General features: G+C 42.5%; 1 non-coding gene across 1 annotated transcript; it reads right to left on the reverse strand.

Annotated features, from left to right (window-relative positions):
- Positions 1-413: 413 nt before the first annotated feature.
- On the reverse strand, positions 414-468 carry LOC120065767. Its single transcript, XR_005478718.1, has one exon. It is a non-coding gene; the product is annotated as a U7 small nuclear RNA (small nuclear RNA).
- Positions 469-12,272: the final 11,804 nt, after the last annotated feature.

A 12,272-nucleotide genomic window follows, 5' to 3' on the forward strand; every position in this document is an offset into this window, starting at 1 on the left:
CTAGAGCGGAAATTCTTGTTTAGGTTCCACCTCTGAAGAATGACGCAGGCTGCTAATACTTATTCACGAATTGAGGGTTGGAACGTTGTGGTGATTTCCACATGGAGTGGAGAAATAACAACAAGTAGGGCATTGACAGCTGTCAGTGTAGCTAGCTAGCATATATAGCAAGCTAATGCTATCTGTTTCTGTTGTTTTTACTACACCATATTCAAAAGATTAGCTACCTGGCTAGGCTATCACACATGGAAAAAATACTATAGTGTATACTATGTTAGGAATACTATAGTTCACTGTAGTGTTTTGCAGACTGAAGTATGGTATACTGTAGTATTTACTATAGTTTTTTTGCGGACTGTGGTGTACCGTAGTATTTACTGTAGTGTTTTGTTATTATCTTTAATATATACGTGGGGGGCTTTCTCCTTGAGAAAACCTACTGGATAAATACTAAAAGAACAAATGTTCCATTACAGACAGGTAGGTAGGTAGGTAGGTAGGTAGGTAGGTAGGTAGGTAGGTAGGTAGGTAGGTAGGTAGGTAGGTAGGTAGGTAGGTAGGTAGGTAGGTAGGTAGGAATAAAGGAAGGACTGGGGTCTGTACATTCAGCGCTTCAGCTGTCTTCCATAACTGTAGGGAACACTATATATGGCCTATACTTGGCATGTAGGTTTCTCACTTACGGGTGGCAAATATTAGGATATGGGGGAGAGGAATTGGTAGGGTATACGCTAATTAAATACTGTAGTATTTACTATAGTTAAAAAATATATGTTTTTGCGGACTGTAGTGTTTTTGCGGACATTTATGAAATATTTTGTGTGGATAATACTTTAGTATTTACTATAGTATTCTACAGTATACTACACAATTCTATACTAATTACTACACATGGTTGAGGGATAGCCTACTACAGTGTGTAGTATAGTATTCTACTTAAGTGATAATGTCCGAGAAGATGTTGGGCAAACCGTGCAAATATATCCTCCAAACACCAGTGTCTCGGGCATTATCACAACGGGTTACCAACATTTTCAAATAATGATTTATATATTTGAATAAAAAAATATATTTTGATTAATTTATTCATATTATTTCATCCTTCCACAAGATATAGTCCTGAAACAAATCTAGGGTTGCTACCCAAGCCGGCTGGTCGTTCGTTCTATTGGTTCAGTTGCCAGAGACGCGACCCAGTCATTTAGTCTTTTTGTTCTGTATCTATGGACGTTCAGTCGTTCGTTCTAAATGTACCATTGCCATACTGGCTGGCAACGTTCTCATCCATTGCTTGCTAGCAAGCCAACGACAGCTAACTTACAGTCAGGTCAAATAGTGCAGCCAGAATAACAAAAGTAGCTGCATTTGCATTTGTTTAAGCTGTTTTCTAGTGACATTTATTTGGATACATCCATAACAATGAGCTAATGAGGCGTTATTTTGCCTGGCATAGAAAATGTGCTCTCTCGTCAGGATGCTGTTGTTCAGGGGAGCTAGCCAACAACACAGCTCACACAATCAATTCAAACTAAAGCTGGAAAGTCTACAAACTAGCTGCACCGTTTCATTTTACCTTCTTCAATTTACATTTATACGTTGTATATATTCATAAAAATGATGCCAGCTGATTCATGATTTCGACTGGCTGAGAAACGTTACCTGCCTGTCTGTCTCGTCCCGACTCCCGACATGTTCATTACTATGGGACAGCTGGAGATCGAATTTGAATATTTAAACAATGTTGCAAATGCCAAAAAGACAGAGAGCAAGGTTTATGCAAATCTCCGCTGTTGAAAAATAAATGTTAGTCTAAAATAAATGTGTGATAATGTCTATATGTATTTTATTGTGGATATCAAGTTTATAAATTACCTGGCTAGGCTGATGAGACAGTGGATTGCGCAGTCAGATGGAACAGAGTAAATAGGAATTTTAACGTCATAGATTTAGCCGGTGGTAACTTTTGGAATAGACACCGTCTGGAATGCAGTTTTAACCAATCAGCATTCAAGATTAGAACCAGCCGCTGTATAAAGAATACTACAGTTTACTCTAGAATTCTATATTAAGTACTGTAGTATTCTATAGTAAACTGTAGTATTTTGTATGTGGGATAGCTGGTTCTGGAGCAGGATTTGTCATATGCATTTAGGGAAAACTTCGCCACAGATGGATAGGGGAAACCAGCAACTATTGTTATCTCCAAAGTTGAGTCATCTTACATATTGCAGATGCAAATATGCCATAGAAATAGAAGGTATAAAATGAAGCTCCGGTAATATGCATAGCCTAACTACTGAACGGTTTGGACTAGAGACACGTGTTTCTACATTGTAATTGACACAGAGCAACCTTTGGTAGGCTGCTGGCAGGATATTCGGCTGCAATGCTATACTGGACTCGCTAAATGTACAGTAGCCCTTAGGGTGCTAAGCAACTAACAGGTCCAGAACAAATGCTAAGTCAGCCAGTGCTCATACCATGGTTCTCACAGCGAGGGGAAATGAAATGATAGGCTACAATGACTTTGCTCATGATGCACGCCGCAAATTACATGTAACAACACTGTGAGCTCATCGGACATGTAATGAAACACCAATACAAATGTAACAACAGCACACAAGTTTGTGGAATCTTCTTTCGCGGATGCCTTTCCATTATAGGATACACACTTGTGGATTCTAGCTGAACCAATCAAAGGAGTGGGCATCGTCTTTAAGCAACAAAAAAATTAAGTGAATTCCGCTCCAGTCTGCGTTTAAAGGTTCCTTACATATCAACAGGTGCTCGGGGAGTATCCATGACCCTTTGTGATACAGCAGGGGGCGGAAGTTCAAATGTGTTCAAATCTCTTTAGGGCATCTACAGGACTCAGCCCCCTTGATGGTTTGCACATAGTGTTGAGCAGGGGCACAACTTTCACTGGGGACGGCGGGGGGAAGTCCTCCCCCCACTTATAAAACCAAAGTTGTGCCCATGGTGTTGATTGTGTGCTGTTGGACATGTTGTGGTGAGGAAGGAAAGCACCTCAGACACCAGCCTGGCCTCAGAGCCATACAAAATATGCTTTACATATTTCTGAGCACCTCCAAGACATATGACACCTACTAATGGTCTAGTTACTTTAGCCAGAAACGAAAATAGGGAGGTTGGTGAGGGAGGATGGGTAGGCGTAATCCGTGACGGTCTAGCAATCCAAAGGTTGAATGTTCGAGTTGCGTCGGGGACAACTGTAGCATTTTAGCTAACCCTTCCCCTAACCCTTATTCAAAACTTAACCCATGCTATGTAAATTGTCATTTTAGTTTTCCTAACCGCCAATGTAAATTCTCCCTGTAATTCTCCTTTGTTATGGCGCAACAAGCAACCTGGTCTCAGATAAAGATGTGCAATACTATACATCCTCCAAGAGGAATGATAAGTTACTTCATCCAATTCGTATGCTATTGTACGACCGGGTAAGATGTATGATACTATACGTCCTCTGATTTGTATGATATTGATATTGTATCCATTCATTATGTAACCTAACGTAATTGAACATATCATACTAAATGGATTGCCACATATTTACATTCAGATTAATACAAATTGTCCTGAGACCACGTTGCAGACACAGCTTGCCCTGGCAGTATCTGTAAGACTTCATTAAACAGGAGGAATTCAGGATCAGTCTCAGTGAGTACAGAGACGTCTGTGGATAATGGGTCTAAATATGCCCAAAACCGCAGTTTGTGTCCTGCAAATTTCTATATAAGGCAATGTGGAAAATAAAATTATACATTAGTATACACTTGCCAAAAGTGAATGAGGAGCGATGTGGATGTCTGTATCTGTTGTTATTGTTAAGGTTCACTGAATGTTTAAAAGGAAGGATTGACCATTGCTCTCTGGGCCATGACATTTAGCCTGATGCCTTTGATACATTTTGAGCTGTAACAATCCCAGGGCCTCCAATCCTCCAATCGCCAGTCACTCCCTCAACCATGAAGCCAGTGTGATGCTGTATTTAGACAAAAAATATACACTCCAAGCAGGAGAGATAACATTAATAACACTAATATTATAACAGAGAAAACAGAGAGAACCATAATGTAGCTTCATTCCCATATCTGAGAAGAACTGGGCTGGACGGAATGTGCTGTAGCTGTGTCTTTCTATTACATATTTTAAAGCTCCTATAGGTTAATGTAACCTAAGCTCCTATGATTACATACTTCTTCAATAAACTATCATGACTATTATTGTTATCAAGAAAACTGTCATCATCCATGTTTTGTAATAAACTAAATGGTACTCTACAATATGTTATGGAAACAGTACTGCATTATGACAGTGCTGCTGATTAAAAAATATTTCACATGTAAACATTACAATGATGGTTTGTCCTTGAGAACATTTCAGGCATTCTAGAATTTGAGAAAATGCACCAACAGCAGCAGAGAGAGAAGTTTACACAATAATGTCTGTATCATGGCAATAATGATAAGATATCAAAACATGTGGAGTACTCACAAATTCCAATTGTAAATCCACTTGAGCCCAACCCTGCTGGACAGGCAATCAATAACAAGCTGGCAAAGCAGAAAAGCCAGACACAACATCATACCAGCCAGGCCTGGTCTCTCACCTGTGTGCACACATTTTGATCCCAGGTCATGCCAGGCTGACGCTGGTGTCAGTGCAGCCTATGATGGAACTACAACCTGCTCTATGTCGTCCGTCCTTGTGTGACATGCTGTCAGACATCTGTCCCTGTTGCTGGCATGTGACCTACAGTCGCCCAGCTGCAGATCCATATGACCAGATGGTGTTTGTGTTTACCTGCATGGTCCTGTCCTCATTACAAGCTCTTCTGGCTCCACCATATAGGACATTATTTTATTTGTATTTTATTTCACCTTTATTTAACCAGGTAGGCCAGTTGAGAACACATTCTCATTTACAACTGCGACCTGGCAGTTATACTTAAAATACTATACCATCCAACAGTTAAAATCCCTCAGATATCGGTTTATTCAACAAAGCTGCAACATGGACCTGAAATTGTACTGTAGCTGTAATGAGAGTAGAGGGCCTGACTTGGACTAGCTCTGAAGGTGCTGCTATCACAATCAGTTGTGGCACATATATGCTGAATGTACAAAACATTAAGAAAACCTTCCTACTATTGAGCTAGCCCTCAGAACAGCCTAAATGTGTCAGGGAATGGACTCTACAAGGTGTTGAAAGCATTCCACAGGGATGCTGGCCCCTGTTGAGTCCAATGCTTCCCACAGTTGTGTCAAATTGGCTGGATGACCTCTGGGTGGTGGACCATTCTTGATACACACAGGAAACTGTTGAGCATGAAAAACCCAGCAGCATTGCAGTTCTTGACAAAAACCGGTGTGCCTGGCACCTACAACCAAATCCCATTCAAAGGAACTTAAATATTTTGTCTTACCCATTCACCCTCTGAAAGGCACATATACACAATCCATGTCTCAATTGTCTCATAAGGGATCATATCTTTCACCTGGATTCACCTGGTCACTCTGTCATGGAAAGAGGTGTTCTTAATGTTTTGTACACTCAGTGTACAGTAGATGTGTTTCTCCACTAGGGGGCAGAATCAGTAGTCTCAACAGAGTTCAATCTGATAATGCATAAATCTGAATTTGTATGAATGTACTGTCCTGAGGTGTACACTGCCCCTGAGCACTGATCTAGGATCAGGTTCATGGAGTGGTCATCATATTTGTTTACTTTCAGTAAACAAAAACAACTGTCTAGTCAGGATCCTGACTTACCAAGGAACTACCTCAACTTTTCCAAGTCCTCAAGGGAGTCGACAGTGGGTTAACAGCAACACTGACTGTGTCGTTATCCATTACCAAGGGGCAATGCTGAAGGGCCTGTCACCAGCATGTGGCTGTCCTACTACATGTGTCAGGTTCTAAATCAACATTACAGGTTTTAAATATGCACACTCTCTTGGGTAGTTCCCTCTGTCTCTTCCAATGAACTAGTCCTGAATACCTCTGACAATCTTTCTGTTTTTACTGCTCTTTCATCTTATCTAGAAAGCAGTGTGTTAAGGGACTCATATAGGGTACTGCACTGAGGCAATGTGTCAGCCACAAGACTTGATTGTGTAAGATATATATATTTATATACATGTTTTAAATGGCCAATGATGACACTGCGTCCTTTCAATATTGAAATATGTAGTAATACTATTCAGAGGGTATAATGCAAACATAATTATAACGTTGTGTAATTATCATGATATACTCACAATGTGGGTGTGGACGTGTTTAACAAAAACACAACAAACAAACATTTCACCAACTGGGGACATTTTGTTAGTCCCAACAAGGTCAAATGCTATTTCTAGGGGGTTTAGGGTTAAGGTTAGATTTAGTGTTTGAGTTAGAATTAGGTTAGGGTTAGGCGCTAGGGTTAGTTTTAGGGTTAGGGTTAGGAGCTAGGGTTAGGTTTAGGTTTAGATTTCCGGGTTAAGGTTAGGGTTAAGGTTAGGGTTATTAAGGGTAAGGAAAAATAGGATTTCGAATGGGACTGAATTGTGTGTCCCCACAGGTTAGTTATACAAGACTGTGTTTGTGTGCATGTGTGTGTGTAACTGAATGCATAACACTGATCTCTAATGGGAATGATGCAGGTAACCAGTCCTGCTCCTGGCGGTATCAACCAGGCAATATCAAGGTGAGGGTTAAAGTTAGAATTAGTGGTTAGAAGGTGCCATGGTTGTGTACTTCCTAGCAACCCTGCTCTCCCGTCCGGAGCCTCTGCTAACAGCCTGTGTCGTCTGGGTAACCTGAGCACCCTGAGGTGTGAAACCAGAGCACCAGATCACCGGACCAGGGTCCAAATCGATTTGACAAAAAAAGTCCAACCTCTTTGTCTCAAACCTTATTATGGGGTAGAGGCATAGAGGCACTTTCTCAGGATGCTTAATAAAACCTGAGGAAAATCAAACAGGACTCTGAATGGAAAGGTCAAATGACCACTGGTGGTAAGGAGACACTTGGCCAGGGCAAAACACAACATAACATTCTAAACCCAGGTCAGCCAGCATGTAGGCATACAGTAGGATGCTTTATGAATGCTGTGTTTCCCGCTATCTATTGCTGTTCACTGGACCCTATGATTACTTGGCTACATAGCTGATGCCTGCTGGACTGTTCATTAATCACGGTACTCCATTTTGTTTATTTTGTTTATCTGTCGGCACCAGCCTCAAACTCAGGCCTTGTGTGTAGTTAACTGACCCTCTCTGTCCATTCATCGACATTGTACCTGTTGTTGTCTTAAGCTGATTAGTTGCTGTCTTACCCATTGTTGTCTTAGCTAGCTCTCCCAATCAACACCTGTGATTGTTTTCTGCCTCGCTTTATGTCTATCTCTAATGTCAATATGCCTTGTATACTGTTGTTTAGGGTAGTTATCATTGTTTTATTTTACTGCGGAGCCCCTGGTCCCACTCAACATGCCTCAGATAGCTCTTTTTCCCCACCTCCCACACATGAGGTGACCTCACGTAGTATAACTAGTGCCTCCAGAGATGCAACCTCTCTTATCGTCACTCAATGCCTGGGTTTACCTCCACTGTACACACACCCTACCATATCCTTGTCTGTACATTATGCCCTGAATCTATCCTACCACGCTCAGAAATCTTCTCCTTCTATTCTCTGTCCCCAACGCACTAGACAACTAGTTTTGATAGCCTTTAGCCGTACACTCATCCTACTCTTCCTCTGTTCCTCGGGTGATGTAGAGGTTAATCCAGGCCCTGTGTGTCCCCAGGTGCTCTCTTTTGTTGACTTCTGTAACCGTAAAAGCCTTAGTTTCATGCATGTTAACATCAGAAGCCTACTCCCTAAGTTTGTTTTACTCACTGCTTTGTTTTACTCACTCCGCCAACCCTGATGTCCTTGTCGTGTCTGAATCCTGGCTTAGGAAGGCCACCAAATATTCAGAGATTTCCAACATTTTCCATCAAGATAGAACTGCCAAAGGGGGATGAGTTGCAATCTACTGCAGAGATAGCCTGCAAAGTTCTGTCATACTTTCCAGGGCTATGCCCAAACAGTGCTTCTAATTTAAAAAATAATCTCTGCAGAAATAAGTGTCTCACTGTTGCCTCATGTTATAGACCCCCCTCAGCTCCCAGCTGTGCCCTGGACACCATATGTGAATTGATTGCCCCCCATCTATCTTCAGAGTTCGTTCTGTTAGGTAACTTAAACTGGGATATGATTAACACCCCGGCCGTCCTACAATCTAAGCTAGATGCCCTCAATCTCACAAAAATGATCAAGGAAGGCACCATGTACAACCCCAAATCCGTAAACATGGGCACCCTCATGGGCACCTAATATCTTATCCTTGCCCTCCAAATACACCTATCCTATTTTCATTCAGGATCTCAGCGATCACTGTCTCATTGCCTGCATCCGTAATGGGTCCGGGGTCAAACGACCACCCCTCATCACTGTCAAACGCTCCCTAAAACACTTCTGCGAGCAGGCCTTTCTAATCGACCTGGCCCGGGTATCCTGGAAGGATATTGACCTCATCCCGTCAGTAGAGGATGCCTGGTTGTTCTTTAAAAGTAAATTCCTTACCATCTTAAGTAAGCATGCCCCTTGCAAAAAATGTAGAACTAAGAACAGATATAGCTCTTGGTTCACTCCAGACCTGACTGCCCTCGACCAGCACAAAAACATCCTGTGGCATACTGCACTAGCATCAAATAGTCCCCGCGATATGCAACTTTTCAGGGAAGTCAGGAACCAATACACACAGTCAGTTAGGAAAGCAAAGACTCGTTTTTTCAAACAGAAATTTGCATCCTGTAGCTCTAACTCCAAAAAGTTTTGGGACATTGTAAAGTCCACAGAGAATAAGAGCACCTCCCAGCTGCCCACTGCACTGAGGCTAGGAAGCACTGTCACTACTGATAAATCCACGATAATCGAGAATTTCAATAAGCAATTCTCTATGGCTGGCCATGCTTTCCACCTGGCTACCCCAACCCCGGTCAACAGCTTCGCACCCCCCGCAGCTACTTGCCCAAGCCTCCCCAGCTTCCCCTCACCCAAATCCAGATAGCAGATGTTTTGTAAGAGCTGCAAAACCTGGACCCATACAAATCAGCTGGGCTTGACAATCTGGACCCTCTCTTTCTAAAATTATCCGCCGCAATTTTTTCAACCCCTATTACTAGCCTGTTCAACCTCTCTTTCGTATTGTCCGATATTCCTAAAGATTGGAAAGCTGCTGCGGTCATCCCCCTCTTCAAAGGGGGTGACACGCTAGACCAAAACTGTTACAGACTTATATCCATCCTGCCCTGCCTTTCTAAAGTCTTCGAAAGCCAAGTTAACAAACAAATCACTGACCATTTCGAACCCCACCGTACCTTCTCCACTGTGCAATCCGGTTTCCGAGCTGGTCACAGGTGCACCTCAGTCATGCTCAAAGTACTAAATGATATCATAACCGCCATCGATAAAAAAAACTGTGCAGCCGTCTTCATCGACCTGGCCAAGGCTTTCGACTCTGTCACACACAGTATTCTTATCGGCAGACTCAACAGCCTTGGTTTCTCAAATGTCTGCCTCGCCTTGTTCACCAACTACTTATCAGATAAAGTTCAGTGTGTCAAATCGGAGGGCCTGTTGTCCGGACCTCTGGCCATCTCGATGGGGGTACCACAGGGTTAAATTCTTGGGCCGACTCTTTTCTCTGTATATATTAATGATGTCGATCTTGCTGCGGGTGATTCCTTGATCCACCTCTATGCAGACGACACCGTACTGTATGCATCTGGCCCTTCTTTGGACACTGTGTTAACAAACCCCCAAACGAGCTTCAATGCCATACAACACTCCTTCCGTGGCCTCCAACTGCTCTTAAACGCTAGTAAAACTAAATGCATGCTTTTCAACCGATCGCTGCCCGCACCCGCTCGCCCGACTAGCATCACTTCTCTGGACGGTTCTGGCTTAGAATATGTGGACAACTACAAATACCTAGGTGTCTGGCTAGACTGTAAACTCTCCTTCCAGACTTACATTAAGCATCTCCAATCCTAAATTAAATCTAGAATCGGCTTCCTATTTCGCAACAAAGCCTCCTTCACTCACGCTGCCAAACACACTTTAGTAAAACTGACTATCCTACCGATCCTCGACTTCGGTGATGTAATTTACAAAATAGCCTCCAACACTCTACTCAGCAAACTGGATGCAGTCTATCACAGTGCCATTCATTTGGTCACCAAATCCCCATATACTACCCACCACTGCGACCTGTATGCTCTCGTCGGCTGGCCCTCGCTACATATTCGTTGCCAGACCCACCGGCTCCAGGTCATCTATAAGTCTATGCTAGGTAAAGCTCCGCCTTATCTCAGTTCACTGGTCACGATAACAACACCCACCCGTAGCACACGTTCCAGCAGGTATATCTCACTGGTCATCCCCAAAGCCAACACCTCATTTGGCCGCCTTTCCTTCCAGTTCTCTGCTGCCAATGACTGGAATGAATTGCAAAAATCGCTGAAGTTGGAGACTTATATCTCCCTCACTAACTTTAAGCATCAACTATCTGAGCAGCTTACCGATCGCTGCAGCTGTACACAGCCCATCTATAAATAGCCCATCCAACTACCTACCTCATCCCCATATTGTTTTTATTTACTTTTTTGCTCTTTTGCACACCAGTATTTCTACTTGCACATCATCATCTGCACATCTATCACTCCAGTGTTAATTTGCTAATTTGTAATTACTTCGCTACTATGGCCTATTTATTGCCTTACCTCCTTATGCCATTTGCACACACTGTATATATCATTTTCTATTGTGTTATTGACTGTACTTTTGTTTATCTCATATGTAACTTTTGTTTTGTTGTTTTTTTGTCACACTGCTTTGCTTTATCTTGGCCAGGTCGCAGTTGTAAATGAGAACTTGTTCTCAACTGGCCTACCTGGTTAAATAAAGGTGATTTTATTTTTTATTTTTTAAGTAGGGGCTAGGTCCAGTGCTTACAGAAGGGATTTGGCCCAGGAATCCTCTATTGTAACTGGGATTTCTGGATAACGTGGTCATTTTGGGAAAGGTACCAGAATTTTGCAACCCTAGTACTGAGACAGACCTGTTATAGGACAGGTTGAGCCTGCTTGGATTTGATTGTCCACTTATAGAGGCACGGCATGAACCTCGATACACTCCTGGGGCAGGAAAATTAAGAGGATAAAGTTATGGACACTCATAAGCACTGGAGATTAATACAGAGCTTACTGTGGGTTATTCAGACAGTATGAGTTGACTCATCAATGAGAGAGGGGCTTATGCAGTGTGTGGCTGTAACTATAGAGGGATTTTATTCCACGCTAAGCTCATTTAAAACTTGACTCTATTGTTATTGGCACAGGCTTTTCTTCTTATACCTTCTTAGAGAGCCCCCTGGTAATTGTAATACTGCTTAGAGCAACTCTGTTGTACTTCAAAGAAATGAGAGAAAGCATTAATATAAAGAGCAATGTATTGCAAAAAAGTGATTATTTTCTATTATAACTATTCAATTTTACAAAAATGTATTCCATTTACCATGAAAAAAAGAAACATCTTTAGACATTATCATGACTGAAGCCTCTATTTTGATCACGTCACAAAAAAAAATGTGTATCATAGTACATTATACAATCAACAGATATTATGTATTTTCCATGTGAGGACATGTATTATTTATACTTTTTCATATTCACAGAACATTTTAGAGTTGGGATTACATGAGGAACACCCTGTGTTCAGATTTAGGAGAAACCTCAAAACCTCCATCCCCCCCAACCCTCCATTTCCATGCAAGACACAGAATTCACCCCATACCCCACCAGTGGATTAACAGAAAAGCCCCCACCCCAGTAATGCCAGGTTGTGGGTTGGTGGGGGGACTCAAGACAGTAAGGGCCTTGTCACCACACCAAGCCTTAGAAGGCCTCACCCAGCAACCGTAGACGGCAACACAATAACCTTTCACACAGCCAACAGGACGTCCAAAAGGCCCTTTTGAACGGAGCTCAGTTCACCCCTGTGAAGAGGCTGTTCTGCAATGCTTCATTATGAACAACCATGCCTCTGGAGCCCTGCCAGAGGGAGGGAGGGAGGGAGGGAGGGAGGGAGGGAGGGAGGGAGGGAGGGAGGGAGGGAGGGGCAATAGGAGGGGATGTGGGGAGGAGAAGGATGAAGCAGTTA

Source organism: Salvelinus namaycush, chromosome 20, assembly GCF_016432855.1.
Source record: "Salvelinus namaycush isolate Seneca chromosome 20, SaNama_1.0, whole genome shotgun sequence".
NCBI lineage: Eukaryota > Metazoa > Chordata > Actinopteri > Salmoniformes > Salmonidae > Salvelinus > Salvelinus namaycush.